Below are 20,358 nucleotides of genomic sequence, written 5' to 3' on the forward strand. Positions count from 1 at the left end.
TCCGTGATTTGGCGCAATTTGGCAACACTGGACGTACCGTGCGTGGCCATATACAACTGGTGTTTACCGCTGCCTCGAGTGAAAAACAATACCCTACGGCCCGGACAAGCCTGCGCCGTTTGAGCTGGAGTTGCTGCGCAGTCGACAGGGCGTCTATCCCGGAAAGCGAGCAGAACAAAGCAGTATCGAAGCCGGCCGAAAGCAATCGAACCGTTTTTGAGTCCTAAATTATCGGCCCTTGGAAAGCGACCAGATGCGCGCCGCTGACTTTCAGCGAATACAGGCGTTCCCATTGGGCGACAATTGAAGGCATGAAAGAGAGATGCTGGCCTCTTCAACGCCCATTCCTCAGAGTCGAGTCAGGGTACACATGCTTTTATATCAGCATGTGTAGCTTGCTAAACCACGAACCAAACTGAGGTATACGTTGGACACTGGGGTCGCTACAACGGGCCAGCTATGATCCCGTACATGCCAACACCAGTCAGGTTCTCAATGTGCAAAAGAAGATATTGTGTCTTAAACAAAATGCATAAATAAAATTGCATTTACACGCTGGACTTCCGTGAACTGGCCAGATATATTGAATATCAGCCTACACCAATAAAGTTTTTAGCGTGTAAAACAATCTATTGTTTTAAATAAAATGTTTAATAACTTAAATTGTATTCGCACACTGAGCTTCCTCTATCAGCGGGCTAGTTATGATCGCGTATGAGAAACACCAGTCAGGTTTTCAGAGAGCAATATTGTTTTCAATAAAATGCGTAAGTAAAATAAAAATGACAAACAATAGAAATAATACAAAGCTAGTCAATTCAACCGTCAATTCAAAGCTACACCATAATTCGTGCACGTCACTTTGGTACGACGTCGTCATTTGATTCTAGCATCAGCGTTAGGCTGACGATAGGAAGAATTGCAGTTCTACAGATCCGAAAGATTAAGACTTCAGGAAAGTGGGATGTTTTAAATGTTATATCTCTTTGAAACATTACCGTACAGCTGATTTTATGCCAGTACCCCATCTGCGAGTACGCAATCGTTGTAGGTCATCGGACTGCGCTGCCCTATTTGCGTATATAGGCACTGGTGTGCTTTTCCAAAGCATTTGGGACTACGTAAAAGTCTGTGATCGTTGTCAGGCGCCTTACCACGTTTGAGCGGAAGGTTCCTTTTCGCCCGCAACGTTTCATTTCTAATCTTTTCTACAATTGCTCCTTCGGTCCTGTCCGGAGTGGCCAGCCTGACTCACATCGGTTCTTTTCCCTGCCTTTCATTTGACGTTTCGCTCTCTGTAATAATAATTAAATGTAATAATTATCTCGAAATAAAGTTTTAGCTATATAAAGCACGAACTTCAGAAATGAAGGAACTATGCAGCCTGACGTCTACTCCTTAATGCTACCATGCACGTCGGCAAATCAGAATGAATAACATTTCACTCAAACCAACTTACCGAGAACTGAGCGGAACCAGCTTGAAACTGTAAGATATTGTGAAATCGACGAACTGGGTCTATCTGAACACGCTGTGAATGTACGAGTCGCCCGAGGGTTTAGCACATTAAAGTCCGGCATACACCGTGTAAGCATGTAATAGTGAAGAAAAAGCGCCGTTTTTCTAAGAAAAAGTCATATGCGTCCCTGTGGAGTTTATCGACATCATTGTGTTCGGCTTTCCACTGCGAAGGCGAATCAGACGCATTCTCCCTTTTGCATCATCCCCTACACAACATGCACTGCAACACGATCGCCGACAGTATGGCATTCGCTCTGAGGGTACCCTGGCCTCGAAAATATACGAAATTATGGGATCTCACAGCCTGTTAAAATACTTCTTATCCGTTTCTACCGCGGATATTCTTATCAAATCAAGCTCGCTCTGGGAAACTGGCTATATGGAAGATACCGGTAACCAAAGTAATCTACTGCAACACTTATACAGGCAAAATGAAGCAAGCGCTTTTGCACGGCACAGGACATTACGTCTTTAAGGCCCACAAGCTGCGTATCTTCCCTGTATAATATTTCTGTGATGTCAATTCGCGCTATAAAACTGCTACACTCGTCAGCTCAGATATTGGAACCAACGGCACGGCATGACAGCGGCACTTGACATGGCGGGACCTCGGATGAATGCTCAAGTAGAACATGGCGACGCCCTTACTTAACCCACCGTTCGGTTTGTACAGAACGGCGACGGAGTGGTGTACGATGCCTAATGCCGTTCAGTGGCTGAACTGTATAGCCCACAACTATACGGGAATCTCCGCCACGCTTCAGCGCAGAGGCGGAGACGCCGACGCTGACAGCTTGAAAGAGAAACCCGACGCGAACTCTTGGCTCTGCTAGTTTTCGTGAATTGTCGACGCGCGAATGTGTGACCCGAATAAAATTACGCGGGGGGGCCGAAGCGCCCGACGCAGCTGGTAGACTCACCGCAGAGATCTGGTTGCGCAAGTCCTAGTAAAGAGGTTGTCGCCCCGCGGTGGCAGTCGGAAGCCGTCAAAGCTGGAAAAGACACAGAAAAAAAAGAGAGATACATAAATGAAATGTCAGTGACGTCTAAGAAACTGCAGACCGTAAAGAGACCGATGGAACGATCGATACGCGTAAGACGGGAAGGGGCCACCCGGTTAAGAGTGTGCCCGCAATGTCTTTTTTTTTCCCCAGTGGAACGGTTTTCTACGGAATTTTCGGAGAAACATTACTGCGTAATGGTGAACTTAGGATTCTCGTCTCGCGTACATAGGTAGCTACGGTGATTGTATCCCGGAAACACCGCGCTGTAAGAATTGAGTGCGCATATTCAGTCTGACGTGTAATTTTATAGCGGAGCGTTCTTTAGCCTCATTCCAAGCCCTTTGTGGTAGGTCGGCAGTTAGGTATATGTATTTCCCGTCACGCCACACTTCCGACCTTCATAATGAAAAGAAATGCATGACCAACACCGGAATCGAACCTGTGCATGCGTGCACAGCAGCCCAATCCACTAGGCGAGAATTGCACGCGTAGTCATCTCGTGCCAAAGCCGACTAGCCGTTTGATATGTTTGGCTCATGGGTGACCTGCCAGTTTCTCGTGTTCTTTTCCAGTGACAGCTTACGCTTTGGGACACAGTATGAGACGCTCTGTTATAATTTAGTCTCTTAGTCATGAACCAAACTTTGTTTTCTTTAATTATTACAATGGAAATTATACAAAGGCTCGAGGAGCATTCAAGCCGTTGGCACCTCCACCGCCGTTGTGGTGCCTTTCTACTCAACACCCCCTGTACACCTCGCGCTCGTCTGGTTAAAGCATTTTCAGAGACGCGGAGTGCTTTTAGCTGCAGAAATGAAGAAGCTAAGTGGACCCACCGTCAGCGCTATGCGCTATCGCCTTAGACGCAATATGCGGCCTTGTCGTTGCCTTCTAATAAGTTTCTGACTATAAGCTAGCATTAAAATGGCTAGTATAAAACATTAAATGGACCAAATTGTTGATGCGCTGCTGTGAAAGGCCATAGTAGTTGTCAGTTGCCTTCTTCGTGCTTTTTCCAACTCGATTCTTTCATATTTTTTCCTTCTCTTTGTCATTTCTGCCCTTTCCCTTTCCTCCCCCCCCCAATGCACAGTAGCAAGCCGGACATCGACTCTGGTCAGCCTCACTCCCTCGCATCTCTTGTTTTCTTTTTTTAATGATCACGTGACAGTTCGCTCACGTGACATTTTCTGAGTGGGTAACCAACCGGGTGCTCTTCTGGTCAACGCGTCCCCACTTCCTATTCTGACATTCTCTCTGTTACCGAGCCTACTGCGGACTACTCTGTATCTCACATCGAACAGCAGTTTAATGAAATTCCGGGCTTTTCCATGACAAAGCCCTAATATCATTATGAAGCGAGTCATAGTGGGGGGGGGGGGGGGGGCGGTGGCACTCTGAATGTATTTGGCCACATGAGGTTTTCAAGTTTCCCAGCTTTATTCTTTACCGCTCACCCAATCCACTGTGCACAAGCGTTTTTTCGCAATCCGCCCCAATCATAGTGCAGCTGCCGCGGTCGGAAACGCACCCGCGACCTGGTTCTCAGCAGCGCAACGCCTTAGCACCTGAGCTACCACGGCGAGTGAACCGCAGTTCACTGAGATTCCTGCACCCCGAGCAGTCACAGGAAGCATGTACTGCTTAGTCACGTAAAACGTTACAAGCGAACATTTAAGGAACTCGTGGCTCTGACCACGAGGTCTTCGATGTCGAGGTCCAGATGCGGATTCCTCAGATGCTGTAAACGGAATCAAGAACGTCTCCCCCCCACCCCTCCCCCTCTGATTCTTCTCGTCGAGAAGCGATGTGCACGCCACTTCGCGTGTCAAGGCATCGAAATGCCTCAAAGCCAAGCTGCCTCCACCATGGGGTGCCGCAATGAACTGGAGCGGAACGACGTCACTTTCCATCCTCCTCGCCATCTACGCACGCGCACACACAAGGTTTCGCTCTCAAAAAAGAAAGAAAAAAAAAACAAGGAACGAGTGTGAAGTTTTGCGGTAGAGGGTGGCGGGCATTGAAAGCAAGTGAAGAAGTAAAACTGCGCAGTTGAGGTACGGCCATACTTGACGTCGTACGAGCGTCGAGCAGCGTGAAACCCGAAGTTGCCATTTGACTACATTCTCTCGGTAGATGTATAAATATTTGGCTTTATTGGAGCGACGAATGTGCTTGCAGCTAATACTGTAGTACAGTTTGCGACGGATTTGGATTAATCTTTTTTTTTCTTACACATGATGTCATCAGGGTTCGAAGACATAAAAGACAAATTTGCCAATCTTGTCAATTTTGAAAGTATATTTTTTTTGCCAGTCTAGAAAGACAAGCGCAGGTTCACTGGCTATGATTGACAACTTAGACGTTACATTGGAAAGACGGGCTCGCGCCACTCTCAAATACTTTTCCTGATGCATTGAATCAGCAATCAGCTGTCCACAAAAACAGGCTTCGTGTGATACAGTTTGTACGCATTACATCTGCCCTGACGATACTCAAGGCAGTACTATCTTAATTATCTATACTTGTACCACTTAACAACATCCGTTAAGCCCAGTTCAATTAATTTTCGGTTTGAAATCGCTTACTGCATTCACTAGAATATCTAGCAATGATAGCATATTTTCTTTATTATTATTAGCGAAATCTTCGCAAGTGGAAACGCCGGTGAAAACGCACTCAAGTTCAAATCCCATTATCAACGAAATAATTCGTTAGCTGGAATCAATAAGTGCGTTCGGGATCTCGCTGCTGGGCAAGCTAGGAACAGCGCCATTCACAGTTGAGTTTTAACGGGGCTATTCTAGAAAAACAATTCGTGCTTTTGATATTTCCCAGGCGCACGTTACATAAACCAACCCCGGTGATCAAAACTAAGCCGGAACGCTTCACTGCTCAATTTTTAAAGTCGTATTGCTACATTGTTGGACGAAAATCGCAATCCGCCTATGATGTCGTTAGTATAACGATATGTTAGGAACATTGTTGCAGCCTAATGTAATTAGAACGTAAGCATTTACGCATATTTTTTTTTCGCATTTCCTCAGTTTCTTGATCACATGATTGATCACATACATATTGGAGCATCGGTTGTGTGTGCGTATACATAATTTAAAGAAAAAGCCAGGAACAACAGGCTGTAACTAAGGCATTAATGTAATAAACATAATAAGTGACACCGTAATTAGGCAATAACCCAAGAACAGTATTAGCCAAATAAAACGTGCAACAAACACAACTAAGTAACACGGTTATTTGGTAGAAATGATTTGTATTTTATAACCATTAGAAAGGTGTTGCGTTGTCTCGGCGCTTAATAAAAACATTTGTTGTGTTTGTTAAAATATCCGAAATTGATCTTCGCTTAATCAATTTTGGAGCGCCAACAGTCGCTGACTCAGTATGCACAAGGTGGACCTCATGCGTGTTTTGATAGCGCACTGATATGATGTGGATGTAGCGAGTGCAAATAAGTATAATCGCCAAAAGTCCACTGGATTTGTTTTCCGCGACCAAACGCTATGAACGGAGGAGTCTGTAAACGAGTAAATCGTAATCTATGAAGAAAAACGAAAGCAAGCTGAAATGTAGTTGCAGATTAGAAAAATTCGGTTATACAAAATTAATCTGGAACCTCTCATTGCTTTGTGTCTCGTAACACTGGTATATTGTTTTCTGCCGATAAACAAAATGAATGAATCAATCAATCTATTAATCAATCAATCAATCAATAATCAACCACTATTGCAGTTATTTGCGCTGTTCCATGCTCACTTTTCAATCAGGATGTGCCCAAGTGCGTCATTGAATCATCGAAGTTTCACCTTTATAGCTGATTTCTTTTTTCCACTTAGTAGCAAAACACGTTCACCGGCTGATCTACGAAAAACGGAAAGTGAGAAAGACACTGACTCAACTGCGTGTCGCGTTGGCCACATGGCGTTGTACATCCCGCTAGCGGTTTTACTATGCGCGCTTTCAATGACTGATAGTTCAGGAAACCAGAGACATGGTGGCGTCGGCGACAGCGATTGCAGAACCTCCGGTAAGCTACCTTCAACCTTGTAACGGTAGTGGCTAGTCCACCGAAGGCGAAATTTCAGTAGGTGCGCGCTGTTATCCGTGTATTGAATCCGTGTACGTATTTGCCTTCACTTCCTCTTCTTCGTCCTTTGTCGCTAACACTGAGAGATGCAAGGCCAACTGCTCCCAGGAATTCTCGCTTCACCGTAACGTTTCCTTCCATGAAGCACATGCGACCACTATTCTCGAGTTGTAACAGATTTATATTTCTGTATTTTCTGGATTTGGGACATAAAATAATCTCGATTTTGAGGTTGTGAACACTGAGTGTATTGAGACGTGTAGTTGTCAGATATAATCTTGTTTCAATTAACAATGTTGTATCGTTTGTACACGGAGTAGGTCTTATTCCGTACTTGCTGCTCCTGAAACGCCTCTGTCTGTCTGTTTTGTTTGCTGTTATCACAATGTTCTAGGACTCTCCTTGTGACTCACTCCATGTAGGACTCTCCATTTATGCTTTGTGATTGCGCTAGTTTTCGTGTCAGCTTGTCTGAAGCCTTTTGTGCGTCATAATTATAGTGACCCAATAACAGAAAGTGTCCCACCGAAATAAATTACTTGCAAGTGAAATGACAAAGATACATGTCTCTCTGCGACTGTGCCTCATGCGACAGTATTCACAACAGAACCTGAGCCTTCATCACATCTATGTTACACCCGCCGTGGTTGCTTAGTGGCTATGGTGTAGCGCTGCTAACAACAAGGTCGCGGGGTCAAATCCCGGCCATCGCGGCAGCATATCGATGGGGGCGAAATGCAAAAACGCCCCTGTACTTAGTTTTAAATGCCCGTTAAAGAACCTGAGGCGGTCAAAATTCATCCCGAGTCTCTCACTACGGCGTGCCTCATAATCAGATCATGGTTTTGGGACGCAAAACCCCGTAATTTAATTAACATCTATGTTATACGAATGGAGACGGAGAGATAAACAAAAAGGAAAACGTAGGGATGTTAACCCAGGACGTCCCCGATTGACTACCCTGCGCTTGTGGAGGGGGAAAGGGGAAGAATAGATAAGAAGGAGCGAGAAGAGAAATAATAAAGAGGGAGTCATTCGCAGTCAGTCGCGGAGAAATGCCCCCTGTCACAAGCGTTCCAAAAAAAACCCAGTCCAGTCGCCTTCAAGAAGTGCAGAAGGGCTTTTGTGGTCTTTCGCATGCAAGAACGCATAGGCCATGGTCGCAGGCTGAGTTTAGCTTGCAGAGTGCGTCGGTGAGCGTCAAAGGATGTTATACGAATACGTTTCCCACTCGGCGTACGATGTGGAAATCGCCACGACGCCACTCCGCGGCGCGCGCGCGCGTAGCGATACACCTCCGCACAGCCCTCGGGAGTTCGTGACACGGTCATCGTCGAGCGGCGCGTATCGCGTGAGACAGACGCGTACACACTAGCCGCACAGCGTCTCGACTGGCTGTTGTACGCGCGTAGCAGCGGCGCTGGTTGCGCAGCGCTCGCCGGCGCTCCGCTGACCAATGGGGTCAGCGTCTACCGAGAGCGCAGCATGCTCCTCTCCCTCTGGGAACCGTACTGTCGGCGCATAACCCTTCCCCTCCGTCGCAATATCAGCTCCTGCTCCCCGCGGTTGCGGTTGAATAGGCAGGGAGTGCGAGACCAACGAGTCGTCTGGGGATAGCGACATGCACTCCAGATCTGATACTTCTGGAAGAACGATGAGTAAGATTAAGCAGGATTAAGCAGGATTAAGAAGGAGGGTAGTGCGGATTAGAGAGCGAACGCGGGTACTTTCTGTTTAGTTGACATTAAGACGGGTCAAAAACCATTTTTTCCCACTGTTTCTTTATTGATCCACCGACTCACTGCGTAATGCTGCCCCAGATGGTTAGACTTTGCGCACAGTTTTGTGCTTCGATGATAGTTGTTCTTTTTTTTTTATTCATAGCTATAATTCGGGATATCCAGATTTTTCTGTGGCCGAACATTCCACGCTTCAAATCGAATAAACAATAGTTGTGTTGGTCGAACAATGCGCGTAACAGATAACCGGCTGTCCTTATGAGTAATGCAACTTGCTCCGAGGACAGGGAAGTGCTATAGAGGGAGGCAAATAATTGCATGCAGTCATGAGTATCGCGAAATTGGAGGTATAAGATAGAGGTGGCTGACGCAAGTCGGAAATAATTAGAGATTGCTGATGAAATAAAACATTACGCCTATTCAATGTACATGTTGTAATCCATTGCAAGCGAAGCGTTAGTCAAGCGGTGTGTATTAAATCATGCACAACTAACGGTGATGCGCACAATTACGTTAACTTTCATTCTATGCAACGTGAAATCTCGCCTAATGCTTATGTTTGTCCCCCACAAAGGTCACATAGTTATTCTCATACAATTTTTATGTTTAAGCACTACAGCGCTTATAAGCTATGCCGTAATGCTAACACCAAATTAGGAAGATGCAAAGTGTCAGATCCACGGTGTGACACCACGAGGACGTGAGCGATGTGTGACACCTGTCAACGAAAGAGTGGGGATGACAGGTTTGTGCGCCGATAAATGTGACACATATAGATGGCTTGCACTGACGTCATTGTAGCCGCCTACGTTGGTGCACCGACACGATGATAAGCTGGGTGCGTGACGTCACGTGAAAGCTATCAATACCAGGTGTCCCAGATAAATGTAGCCAATGTTTTAAAAACTACGGAGTTTGCTAGGAGGCTCAAACCAGCTCAGGTGGTGTTGAGGATCGCGTGTCCTAGTGCCTTGCTCTGTGGCAAAAATACGCCCCAAAGGGTGCAACTGTTCTTAGAGTGTAGTCTGCGGTATTTTTTTTTTTCCGTTTTGCAAAGTGAACTGATTAGTATAAACTATTTGCCTAACTTTTTAAATATTGGCTTCCCCAAGAAAGTGCCAATACGAAAGTTGTAGATCACATTTAGGAATGGCCGACTGAAGTGTGTGCAACTAAGTACCATTGATTGAGCTTCTTGTAATTGCCTTTAAATAAAGCGCGCGAAACACAAAAACAAGCGCGTCATAGCACCATTACTTCAGCGCTCCCAGACGAGCGATCAAGAAACCCTGTATAGCTATGTTTAGGGATTCTGTACCTATTCTGATTCAGTGGAACATACGCATTATGAAGGACTGTTCAAGATTGGGCCCACGCTCAGTGCCACTTACCGAATTGCTTATCAGATCATATCATACCGAATTCCTTAAAAGATCAGTGTGCTTAGAGATAGCTTTGAGTCGACATCATATATTCAGTTCTTTTTGCAGGAATTCATATTTTTTTTCAGGCTGAACAAAGCTGCGCTTGCTCGCGTTAGTTTAACCGTCAGCATAGAGGGTTTATATAAACACGTTGTCTAGTACAAACATTCGGTCGACTTGTTAATTTTTGTATATATGCGTATCTCCACAAATGTATCGGTCGATATACCAACCGACTACGCAGCAGACAGCAGACACGCCAGCAGCCCGCAATGCCGATACCATGATTGAAAAAAAAAGAAAAAAAAAACGCTTAGCGCGGGAACCATATACATACATCCAATGACTTGCTGCGCACCACTTGTTAAGAAATGTCACAGTCCGTTTGAAGGATTTCGGAAATAAATGAATAAGTATATCAATCAATAAAAAATATTTCAAAAATAAGTGGCTACGATTTGGTGTGTTGAAAGCGAAGTCCCTTGCTCTGCACGTCGCAGTGACGTCACACTATAGCGACATTTACAAGAGCGCTCTTTGATTGTTTTTCTCGCTCTGCTTGACGTTGGCACCATGCCTTGGGAATCGCTTTATTTCATCTCGTGCTCTGTTGCAGAAAGTTGGTTTTCTCCTCTGACGACCTGGACGATCAACGCAGTCTTGTCGCCCGGGCAAGGAGGCAGGCCAAGCCAGAGGGTTCCTGGAATAAGGAATCCTCCCACCTAGGGTGAACGGGGTCCTGACTCGGATTGCCGTTTCAGAAAATAAATGTTTACTTCTCTCTCTCTCTCTCCTTTTCTTCGTCGGTTCCGTGAAGGAGAAAAAAAAAAACAGGAGCCATCCCATTCTGTGAATGCGGATGACCAGCGAAGCTGTTTAGCACACGACACAGAGGTGACATAAAATTTTGAACAAAGGTGCGAAGGTATTTATTGTCCTGATCGGTGGTAATCGAGACGATAGGTCCGCACACGCATTCGCGTGTGACCTCGTTTATTAAATGCGTCCGTCACGTAAGACTATGAATGGCTCATACCCCCTTGAGCAATGGCTCATACCCCCGTAAACGCGGCCTCCCCATTACGACGACAGAGGAGAAGTGAAATTCTCCGCTGGAATGATGAGCGGCAACGGAGCCAGCTGTGGAAAAAGAGCACGACGACGAACGCGCGAGCAGTGGCGCGAGAAGTGGCCCGAGCGCGTTCGCACGGTTGCGCCGAGGGCCACCAACGAACCAGCTGTGGAAGAAGACGACGACGCTCGAGCCAATGCTCATGATTATAGTTTCCCTACACAGATGCCACAAAACCTGGGATCTTAGCCATATACAGCTTCGCTGCAAAATGATAAAGCTAACGAAATGACGTCACATTTGCACGCACACGAATCGCCGACGCTCTTTCCTACCGCAACAGTGATTCCGGTGATTCGGTATCGATTGCCACCTGCGCTCTGTCGCCAGATTTAGCGGATCTCACCAAAGGTATCTCCAAGAGTAGTAGCCGATCGCATTGCTTGGCAATCTGGTATTTTAAGACACTTCCTAGTCATGCGCAACAACTTTCATCGTATGTCCCTCTCGGGGCTCAATTCTTAGCGAAGAGTTCAGTTTCCGAAGGATTGCCCAAGCTATGCCACGCAGGTTATATAAGGAAAAAGAAAAAAAAAAAAGATACGCCTCCATTCCTCCCTGTGAACGTGGACGCACAGCGAAGCTGGTGCGGACGCGTTAGACAAGCACCGCCACCCCAACTGACGTTAGACGACGTCACACAAACACCACAAGCGACGAAAGTCACGCGCGCACGCACGTGCGCGGTACTGCACCATGCTTCTTCATTCTTGTAGGCCGTTCGCGAAGCGCAAGTGCGCTATTGAAGTAATTCAATTTTTCAAAGTAAAATGCGTCACAAAATTAGCCAAGTATGACTTGCACATAACCTGCAGGCATATTTGCATCGGATTGTATTTCGAGTATACGAGAAAACATAATTTTGTTACGCGGAAACTCAAACACAAAGCCTTACAGCTGCCGTTCGTTTTTATGCCCTCCGCCTGGCACATCTGCGTTATTGAACTAATTGAATTTCTCAAGGTAAGATTTGTTAGAAAATTCGTGAAGTATGAATTACACACAACCTACACACATGACAGCATCGGATTGTAATTCGAATGCGCGAGAAAACGTAATTCAGTTGCCTGGAAACTCACACAATCCGCTTTTCCAGCTGCCGTTTTTTGGGTGAGCACGCCACGATTAATCCCGACCAACTAGAGGCTAACAGCTACGCTTTAAAAAATCAAAAACATGTAGGCTGTGACACGACGGCGATGTTGCTTCGGCGGTCAGTGGACATGTCATATCGGACGCCTGATATTGCGTCACTTCAGCAGATCACTCTATCACCCACTACACTCAGACTATTATAGGTGCCCACTCTTTAAGAAAGACAAAATATAAAATAAAACAAAGATAGTAGGAATCAAGTGAGCAATGTTTGCGGCTCCCAGTGAGAGCGCGCTCAAGCAATTGCCCGCCAAAGTGCGGCCCTCGAATGCTAACGTTGCGGCCACCGCGACCTTTACCGCCGCCTGGCGCCAACGACCGCCACTTCGCGCGCCGCGAATCGCCACCATGCCGGCGGCGCGCGTCTGTCGCAAGCGCGGCAAAATGGGCGACGCTCATCGCCAGAGTTTCGACGTTGGCTGTGCGCGGCGAACGCGGCAACTGTTTTGCGTCAGCGGTCGATGATTTTCGCCGTGCAGCGGCCGGTGCATCGGCGAGCCGTGACGGCCGTGACCGCGTCTCGTAACTTGCCGTCCCATTCTGCAGGTTGCGGCGGGGGTTCACTGCCCCAGACCCGGTAATAAGGGTGCAGGAGGTGCATTAGCGGCATTAGCACGCTACGCGGTCTGCGTCCAGGGCTTCTTAAGCTGTCCGCCTCCGTGCGCCGATTACGCACGGCTGCAGCAGCGGCAGTGAACGTGGCGGTGGCTGTGTATACCGTGTCTTCCGGCTAGTTGGCTGCGTGACACAGGATTGAGCGGCGAGCATTGCTGGCGCGTAGATCCAGATTGGGTAGATCATTGCGCGCTATCAATATGTCGGTACAATAATAGACAAACAGCCACAGCGACGTGCTCACCTCACTTGTTATATATATATATATATGCAATTTTGGTTACAACTCCTTCCTCATCGCTCATCGCGACAGGCGCGATTATAACGGCCATTTAGAAGTGGTTAATGTTTGAGGTGCCCTCCAGATCAGAAATATAAATTAAGGCTGATCTGCAAGAGTGCTTATAATATCGTCTTTAAATACGTTCTCGATAACCGAAAGTGCTCATAATATAGACACCACAAATAATTACGTTTCCTGCAAGTCATCCTATTCCTTCGTTTCCCTTAAATACTATATTATAATGCCTGTGAATGGCTCTGTAAATATGCAGAGTTGCTTTGCAGCTTGTACCGTTCAATCACACGCGCTTCCACTGGAATAGCCTAAAGAAATTTGTCGACACCACACTATCCTCGACGTCACCACAAATGGAAACACGTCGTTCGCGATAACCAACATAGGGTTAACCAACATAGGGTTATGGGGAGCCGAGCAAGACTTCTTTCCCCAAATTTACCTGGACGTCGCCTTCACTCGATGCTGCACCCACTTCTCATCGGTCGTGCAGAGTGGCCGAACTATGAACACATGACTTTGCCTGAGGCTCTGCAACATGTGCTTTGCGACACCCCCGAGTACTTGCATTAGCGGAAGCTTGGGAGAGGCAAGCATTGTCGGGAGGTGCTATTTGGATCGCGGTGTTTGACGGAAAAGCAGCAAGAACAGCTGCCATGGATATTACGAACCACTTGTAGAGCACAAGACTGCGCGGACTCGAGACTTTGGGAAAGCCACTCTATTACGTGTTTCTGATATGATACGCATCCCTTCTTCCTTCCCTCATCATCAGCTTTCATAATTCGTTTTTTTTTTCATCCCTTTCCGCCTTCCCCTGTACAGAGTAGTAGGTCAGAACATACGAGCTCAGGCCGACCTCTCATGCCTTTCACTATAATAAGTTATCCCCCTCTCTCCATGTCCACACTTATGAAATGTTTAATTTAGCCAGCAATTATATAAAAAATATTTGCGTGGCCACTCTTCAGAACTGCTATTAAGTGCATTTACAGGTTTGAGCGACAAATAGACTAATGGCCAATCATTTCTGTGGAATACCGCAAGCTAAGGAAATTTTACCTTAACTGTGAAGCTTTCGGAAGAACGCGTACGTGTTTTTTTGTGCAGCTTCGTGCTGCATTCGGTTAGATGACAATATTTTCTCTCAAAAGTAAGAAATACTCCAACATCAGCTCTAAACCTTAAAATAACATTGCGCACTCATAAACAGTAGCAATACATTCACTTTAAGAAAATTTCTGCCCGATTTAGCGGATTTTCTGTAAAGTACACTTTTTGGACGGTGAATAATTTGAAACTGATGGTGCGTGAAATCCTTCCGCGCAATTTTAACCGGCTGCACGAATGTCCAACGGATACTTGAGTTTATTGACCTTATTGCAGCCTCAAAACACTAGAGCGTGCCTCGTGCTGCTATCGCATTCCTCACATCATGCATTGAAAGTTTTCATACCACTGCACAAAAAGAAAGATTACGAAAACACCGCAAACAATGCAACGTTATCACTTTGCCTGTGAAGGTCAGAAGACAGCAAAAGCAGAACTAATATGAACAGTAAATTAAAAAAAAGACTGCATAGAGCCTGTACATCGGAGACCTATATTGCCTTCGTGGTGCCGTGTTCGGCTTTGGCGACTTTTATGCGCCACTCAAAATCCCCATAGGAAATGTTACGATTCGCATTACCAGTGGTTAGGTACGGACATGGTGTGACAACGCGTTCATGCAACTTAAAAATTTGTTAGACTTAGTACTAAACGACTGTACGAGAATAGAAAGATATGCTATAGTTGTGTAGTTTCAGATCCACGTAATTGTGGTGGGGAAAAAATGCTAAAAATAATATATACCATCCAAGCTTTTACGTCTAAATGTGGCAAATTGGCTATGCATAAGGTACGCTCTATACATAGCATGGCTTACAGGTTATGGTTGATTTCGCGGTGCTTTTCCAACGGATACTCACGTGTTGTATTCCTTCCATCGATGTGATAACTGGTGACGATACCATTCGATTGCACTATTTCGTGTCCAACTGAAGTTAGCAATCTTCGACGCCCTCAAACAGCAATGTATTTCTTTCGGTGATGAGCTCAACACAGGTTCATCTAAATGATGTGACCTATGCCGAATACGTGACTCACCATGAAGCGGGTGTTTACGCCTTTTGATTCCTGGTATCGCGATGACATTTCTAGGCTCATTTCTTCTCATTCCGATAGCTGGGTGCTTTAGCGAAAGTTTCTTACATTGCTTGTGCGCACTACAGAAACTGATCTGACATTACATCTCTCGCGAGACAGAATGACGCCGTGAACTCGAAAGAAGCTTTAAGGTCAAGAGAGATAAATGGCGAATATAGCATTCAAGAACACCGCCGTGAGCACTAAAGAAAGCTGAAAACATCGATCGATATCTGGTTGGATGCGCACTTGACATCGGAAAGCGATCGGAAGTTAACGGGAGTAATAATGGGGAAATTATCCGCCGCGGTCGGTGGCTGAGTGTCTATGGGGTTATTTTGCTGCGGCGATCAAGGTTGTGGGTTCGATTTTAAACCTATGTCACCTGAATTAGATGGAAGCGGGATGTAATAAAACGCATGCCTACCGTGTTGACGAATACCAGATGGTCGCAATTAATTGAGAGCTCTACACTACTTTGTCTATTATAGCCCGTGAGGTTCATTGTGACGTTGAGGCCCTTCATTCAATCTTATTGAGAAGGCAACATTGAATTTCAAGATACTTATGGCAGCAGATGATTCACTTCTACTTGTAGTCTCTGCAGATTGTTCTTTCATGGGAAAACATAGCGCGAGAATACCAGGAAAAAAAATAACGCTTAAGTTTGCACTCGGCCGCGCAACGCTTGAAACAGCGAAGCTGGGCGATCGCAGCCCACCGTTTACCGGAAGTGCACGGGAACTTTTCATCTTATTACACATGATGATGATAATTTCTTTTCGCGCGTCTTGGACTTACGGCCGTCACTGCGCGTTGCATAGCGCAGCTTGCAACACCGACACCGCGTTGTAATGCCGACAACGCGTTCCAGCAGACCCGCTCCGTAAATGCGTCTCTCTCTCTCTCGCTCTCATAGCGCGTAAAACCTCTTCACCTTCACCTCAAAGAGCACGAGCGTGCGAAGGCTCCAGCTGTGGACGTAGACGACGACGCTCGAACGCAATCATATGGTTCGCATAAATTCGTGTTATGCAAGCCTGGCTGTATAGCCTAATGTTCAAAAAAAGAAAAAGCTGCTGTATAGCCTAGTGGTTATGACGCTTGCCTTGGCACCAGGAGTACGCGGTTTTGAATCCTGCCTCGGCAAGAAAGTTTATTCTCTTTTATTTCTTGATAGTTTCTTGATACGAGCCACGAACCACAAATTACGGCTGGCTTAAACAGCGCCGCTGTTAGAAAAGAGAGAAGACCGAACGATGCGATGTCATCGCGCGTCCTGTCTTCTCTTTCGTGTGCGGTTATTAAAAAGTGAGACATTAAACGAAAAGAACAATACGGAAATAACGGAATAAAAATAATTAATATATTTCTGAATCATTAAGAGTAAAAGGCAACTACCGTAACACTATATACTAAGCATGGAATGTAGTGTTGAAATATGTATATATAATGCAGAATGCATGACCAGTCGTCAGCGCTTGACCTGTGAGTAGCCTACGCTTGCTGAAAACAGTTCCGTTCGCAACAAACGGCATACAAAAAGCACTAACGTGGAAAAGTTCAATTGATATGCACAAAAAGCATACCAAACGAAAGCGCACAAAATATCAATCACGACACTATCACGTGATCCAAATTGTGCAGCCGTGGCTCAGTCACTATGCCGTCCTCGTGTACCAGGGTTCGAGTGCTAGTATTTCCTGCGGGCTTGGTATGCAGTTCTGGTCACGTTGAACAACTCCGCGTGGTCAAAATTAACTCTATGCGGCGCCGTAGCTTACGGGCTATGGGATTGCGCTGCGCTCGGAACGAGGTCGCTGGTTGGATGCTTGGCGCGGCGGTCACATTTCCATGGTAGGGAAATATCAAAAATGCTCGTGTGCTTAGATTTATATGCGCATTAAGGACACCCGGGTGGTCACAACTAATCTGGCGTTGCCCACTCTACGGAGTGCCTCACAATCAGAGCGTAGTTTTGGCACTTAACACCCCAGAATTTAGTTTAAATTTTGTAGTTAACTCTGAGCTTACCGCTGCTGGGTCCCTCAGGACGCACTGGGCGGCTTTGGTACGGCCAACCTCGTAACTAAATTAGTGCTTTTTTCGCGAATTGAAAACACTTCTGATACAGGAGCCTATTATTTCCCGTAAATGCCTGTTGACTACAAAGACGGCCGGCGGGCAAAGAGCACCGGCACAGCCTGCAACGGTACAGGGATGAAAGCCCCGTGCGAAGGCGTTCGCGCCTCACGGAAATTACGGGTGTCCCACTCACGCCACAAGTTGACAACTGGTAGTTTCAAGACCGCAGCACACCCCCTTTCGCCCGGTCACTATACGCTTTGCCACAGAATGCGGTGACAATCGGGCCAGTTATGCGCCGAATGCCCGCGTTTTCACGCTTGGCCTGGTAGCCCGTTATTCCACAAACGGGTGCAGGTTATATCGTTGTTTAGCCGGAATTACTCGTGGGATCTTACACTCCTAATGCCATTCCACACATAGGTTCCAATTAGGTAAGTGGAGCATATTAGTAAATATAGTCCACATAAGAGAAAGCTTTAGCTCGGACTCAACTCCGATGCCGCCTATTCAAATACTTGTAAAACGCAGAAACACTTTTCTGAGATAACCACTGGGCCGGTTTTAATGAAATTGGTTGCAGTTGAGCGAAAAGGGTCAATTCCAGCGAATATTGGAAGTGGAATTTCGATTTGCGGCCCGAAATTTTTCAAATGAATTTTCGAAAATTGGTAAGCTTGAAAAAAAAATAGAAGCACGAAGTTTACAGATCCGCACCAAGAACATATCTCGCATGTCTGTATATTGCATCCGTTGAAACATCCAAAGCGGACAAATTTCACATATAAACTTATGTCTTACGTGAATTTGTTACATTGTTTACAAGGGTTTGGCAAAAGCGCTACTCACGTATTAGTTGTCTGATTGAGAACCATCTATAATAAACCAACTTTATCCGTTTTAAATGTACTATTAGATTCAAATTACAGATTTGTAACGTCGCTTTTCATTGTCAAGTTACGCAGTTGCAAGCTTTATAGTTTCGTTTTCTGAGAATGTACGATTTTCGACCATTCTTAATATAACGTTGAGGCCCTAAATAAAAACTTCACTACCAAGAGTGACTAGATTTTAACGTGTTCTTTAAGCGCAGCAAGCCTCATGAAATTTGGTACAGTGGTTGCCGAGAAAAACGATTTCTCCTTTCCCTTTCATTTAGATATGAGCCCACGAGCTAAAGCTTGCTCTTAATGGAACGAATCTCAATGAACGTCGGCTATTGTTTTGTTCCAGCTTTACGCTACTGTCATTTTATATCACACATGATATCGTTCCATATATAGGTTGCACCAACTAAGTGGGGAGCGTATGTAAGAACATTTGATTTTCTTAGAACTTACCTCAAATGAGGCTATGTGTGTTGGCTATCAGCTGTGACAGACGTCGATTAGGCTGACGGTATCTTAAGTACTTTCCCAACGGGAACGAAAAGAGAAAAGCTGAAGGGAATTTCGGAGACTACACAAGCCTCATCAGAAAGCCTGCGCTGTTCAATAGGAGGCCTTGATATTGCGTGGGAATGCATGCCGATGTTGAAACGCACATGAGATATTCATTCCAAGTAAAATTTCTGTGACTTGGGCTTATTCGACCGGAAGTGAATAGCGGTGGCATTTATCGTATGGTAATGAGAAATCATTATGCATGAATAATCATCCTGCACCGGGACGCGGGCCATGGTATCTGATCTAGCGGGAAGCATCACGAGGTTTTAGGCTCTGACACTGCGCCATGCGCTACGTCGGTACTCAGCGTTCCCGGTGCAAACGAACTATACAACCAAAACTGCGGGACCTATATAGAACTTTATGCACTACTGAAGATACCAAAATAATGAACGCTAACTCGATACCTGTATCCGAGGTTAGCCGAAGTAGTAGCCGCCCAGGACTGAGCTGGGAAAAAAATGCTTGAAACACACTGCTCTCTGATAAGTACGACGAGTTGATGGCATGCGCCACAAGTAGCAGGATCTGTGATGTTTTACTCTGTATAAGCACGGATTTACAAAATAAGAAGGCCACTGCAGATAACTAATGACCATCTCAATGTGGCAAAATTATCGCCTGTCAAAAAGGCGGTCTTCTTAAACTCCCCACGTATATAGGTCCATCGCGCATATCTATGCCACCTTTAAGGAGTGTTTCGGTCTGGAGTACAGCGGCAACAATTATTTTTAATTATTTAATTAGGTAATTATTTGGTTTAACATCCCGAACCTGCTCAGTGTGTTGTGAGGGACGACGTAGTGGAGTGCCCAAGATTGATGCTGCATGGCCACCTGAGATTATTGAACGGGCACTGAAATCTGATTGCGCGTGCGTTTTTGCATATCTTCTCCATCGATACGAACCCGCGACCACGTGCACAGCCGCAGAACGTCGTGGTCTATAGGCAGGGGCGGAGGGTACTGTGACGAGAACGAATGAAAGAAGAACAGCAGCACTGGCTCTAAGCCTCGCAAACGCGCTGATCCACAAGTACATAAGATCTACAGAATGTAAAAGGCCTGCCTAACGTACCTCCAACTCTTGGACTCCCGTCTCCGCAGCTGAAGCCACCAAAATCTTCATGGAGCAGGGAGCTCTGTAAACCTCGAAAGTTTCCGCACGCACAACGCGGTTGAATAGACGAGTCGAGCGAAGCTTGTTATTGGTTAATCCGACGCACTCTCGGCAAGCGCCGCCGGGGAAAGCGACCACAGTGCGGGGCCTGTAGACAACAAGCGTGATTGACTGCGACGACGCCTGCTGCGCCCAGCAGCACAAGTCGGTGCACAACTTTATAAAGAGTCGCGCTTTCAAACGGATTAACCTCGCAGAGGCGCCGAACGGGGCGGCAAGAGGATATCTGATGAAAGGTCCTGTCCGTAGGAGCCCGTACCTTTCTCGTGCCAGGTGCAGTCGTGCACGGGCGCAGAAACGAGATGCAAGCAAGTGCGCGTTCCTTGAGCAGCTATACGTGCAGCTATGAATCGCGGCGCGTCGGACGTTTCGCTAAACGTTGTCTGACTGACAAAACACGCTGAATTCCGTGCGCAGAATGTTGATCGCGGGGCATACGCCCTCTTGCAAGGAAGAAACAAGGCCCTCG

General features: G+C 46.1%; 1 protein-coding gene across 3 annotated transcripts in view; it reads right to left on the reverse strand.

The window, feature by feature from the left end:
- The window catches only part of LOC119465260 (solute carrier family 26 member 6), a 255,292-nt gene that overhangs the window by 155,078 nt on the left and 79,856 nt on the right, over positions 1-20,358 (reverse strand). The window contains exon 2 of one of the 3 annotated variants that reach the window (XM_037726061.2): positions 2,442-2,513. The exons of the other annotated variants lie outside the window; for them this stretch is intronic. The gene's annotated coding sequence lies outside the window, so the exon portion shown is untranslated. The remainder of the gene's footprint in view (positions 1-2,441; positions 2,514-20,358) is intronic. 3 annotated transcript variants of the gene reach the window in all.

The sequence above is a fragment of the Dermacentor silvarum genome, chromosome 9, assembly GCF_013339745.2.
Source record: "Dermacentor silvarum isolate Dsil-2018 chromosome 9, BIME_Dsil_1.4, whole genome shotgun sequence".
NCBI lineage: Eukaryota > Metazoa > Arthropoda > Arachnida > Ixodida > Ixodidae > Dermacentor > Dermacentor silvarum.